The sequence below is a fragment of the Pinus tabuliformis genome, chromosome 1_1 (assembly GCF_031772625.1).
Source record: "Pinus tabuliformis cultivar Carrire ecotype Pingquan chromosome 1_1, CPIR1, whole genome shotgun sequence".
NCBI lineage: Eukaryota > Viridiplantae > Streptophyta > Pinopsida > Pinales > Pinaceae > Pinus > Pinus tabuliformis.
Genome location: NC_142297.1, coordinates 289,645,116 through 289,648,232, shown reverse-complemented (window position 1 = coordinate 289,648,232; position 3,117 = coordinate 289,645,116).

The following is a 3,117-nucleotide window of genomic DNA, read 5'->3' as shown; positions in this document are numbered from 1 at the left end:
TAAAAGTCAACTCTACAGCTAACCCTAGCACAGTCTATGTTGGTCAAACAAGAGTTTATATTTCCTTAGTTTTTGTGCCCAAAATTGCATCCTACTCAAAAAGAATTCCTCCACCCAAAAATGCACCTAAAACAGGTCAACTCTTGGTCAACGCAGTCAAAACAACCTCTGTAGTTTTCGGTCAAATCTGGTCAATGGCTGGAACAAAAACCCTTCCTTCCCTTCACACGTGTGGGGAGAAGCTTCTAATTTTCGTACCCAATCAATGAAGGAGAGAGAAGATGTGTGTGAGTGAAGTGTGTCAAAATGAGATGAGGCATCATGTATTTATATGCAAACATTGACGATGAATAGTTGTGATTGTTGGGCTTTTGAGCCTACATGAGTTTGTTGGTCGACCTTGACAATTTGTCCATAATCAAAATAAATTCATAATTTCACTTCTACATGTCAGAATGGGATGATCTTTAGATCAATCCTACACCTCTCGAAGAGAGGAATCCAAGAAAAATATGAGCTGCCTCATATGAGCTGTCTGATGTGAAGTTTGGCCCTAGTTTCCAAATTTAACACTCCCTCTCAACTAGGGAGAACTTCACCTACCAAACTATCTGACAATATGTACCATCACTGTCTCTACTCTGCTCTATTGAGCTATGAAGAAAGAAGAAATGATCAATAAAATATCATACTATTCTCCACTGACTCGAAGTCAGTATCCAATAATAGGGAATGTGTCATACCACTCTTAACTGGACCAAAGTCAGTTTCCATTGATCCCAGTTCAATATAAACATCTAGCATAGGGAGTATGGTAGTACATGATGTGTTCATCGGTAGTACTATGGTCCCTATCCTCATTTCCCTACTCATTGGCTAGATGAGAGGTACTTCCCATGAGTCCCAGACTCCATGGGTAGGATGTGTTGGTAAGAGAAGGTGAACCACTCATCCTGCTAATATGCCATAGGAGAAGGTGAACCACTCAACCTATGCATATGTCATCATGGGGTATCACAGGGGATGGTGAACCACTCGTCTTGTACATCACGCACCATTAGGGGAAGGTGAACCACTCGCCCTATGGTTGCTTATCACTCCAAGAAGTACCCCAAGCCCCCCGAAGCTCCTAGAGCTCAACATCCATCTCATACAGGACCCTCATAAGAGGGTCTCTCCATGACTCCAATTCGCTCATAGAAGGTTAAGAATTTGACCTTCCCCAGGGGCTTCATAATAATATCGACGACCTGATCTTCAGTCCCAATGTGTTGGATCCTTATTGCTCCCCGTTGTACCATATCCTGTATAAAGTGGTACCTGATATCAATATGCTTGGACTGGTCATGAAACACGATATTCTTTGAAAGGTTCCCACTCTGGTTATCGTAGAATATCACGGTGGTATCCAACACATGTCCAAATAGCTCACTAGAGAGGTTCCTTAACCAAACAACTTCATAAGAGACCAAACTAGTAGCAATGTATTTAGCCTCATCGGTGCTCAAGGAAACTGACTTATGCTTCATGCTCATCCATGATATCAAAGCATAACCTAGAGAGAAATAACATTGAAATGTGCTTTTACGATCCACCACACTAATAGCCCATTTTGCATCAGAGTAACCATGGAGCCTCACATTCTCTGCAGTGTATCTCAGTCCATAAGTGATTATGTCCCGAAGATATCTCAAGAGATTCGTTGCAACGATCCAATGTATGTGAAGAGGCTCGATCATAAACTGGCTAAATGTATTCACTACAAACATATGTCCGAATGAGAGTTCACCAAGAACGTCAGGGCCCCCACGAGTTGATGATACTTAGAAGAGTTTCCCAAATCGGGGCCAACAAAACATCCGCATAACTTCTTGAAGTTAAATTCCATCAGAGTAGTCACGGACTTGCAGTACACCATCCAAAATCTTTCAAGTATCTTCACAATATATTTTCGTTAAGAAATAAAAATCTCATTGGGCTTTTTCCAGACCTATAACCCTAGGAATTAATGCATCAATCCTAGGTCCTTCATCTCGAATTTAGAAGCCAAATCCCTCTTATATTGATGAATAATAGGGTCTACATCTGTCAGAAAGAGATCGTCCACATAGAGTACCAAGATGAGAGGTCTACCATTCTCAACCTTAAATTAAAGGTTCAGATCAGCTTCACTTCTTATAAATCCCAGCTTCATTAGATAGCTATCAATCCTTTCATACCATGCTTTGGGTGCTTGCTTCAACCCATAGAGGGATTTCTTCAACCTACATACATGTGTCTGATGATCATGAACTTCGAACCCCTCAGGTTGTTCTACATAAACTTCCTCCTTAAGTGAACCATGCAAAAAGGCAATCTTGACATCCATCTAATGAAGATTCCATCCTTTTGTGGTAAAAATGGCTATAATCGAACAGATGGTGGTGTAGCAGGCAACCGGTGCAAATATCACATCATAATCTACACCTTCGTTTTGAGAGAAGCCTCAATCAACAAATCTGGCCTTGAACTTTTCAACACTTCCATCAGCTCCATGCTTGATCTTGAAGAGCTATTTCGAGGTGACAATGGAATTGTCCTTGGGTCTAGGAACCACATCCCAGAAATCATTCTTCATAATCAACTTGTATTCTTTGTTCATTGCATCCTTCCAAACCTATGTTTTGGCAACTTCCTCAAATTTGTAAGGCTTAGATTGAACAATGGTGCTGATAGCAATTAAGTACCCTTGGTAACTATTCGACTTCTTTCTTTCATGAAATGTCCACCTAGGTGCAACATGTCTCTCATCATCTTATAGAGTCTCTCTAAGCCATGAGGGTCTCCTTTTCGAGGAGGAGGGCTCATGAGGGCATGGATCAATGTGATCCATTGGTCCTTCAACATCAGGTATCTGCTCATCCTGCTATTCTCCCTGCTTTCCATAATTTGATTCTTTGTCCTTCCTTGGAAGAGGAAGATTACTAATCTTCCCAAGGGAAGCATCCTCATCGAAAGTGACATCGTGAATTATCTCCACTTCTCTTTGACCAGGCACATAGATTCTATATGCCTTAGAAGTTTCATTGTATCCCACAAATGTTCCTTTCTTCCTAGAAACATCCAAATTGCTTCTCT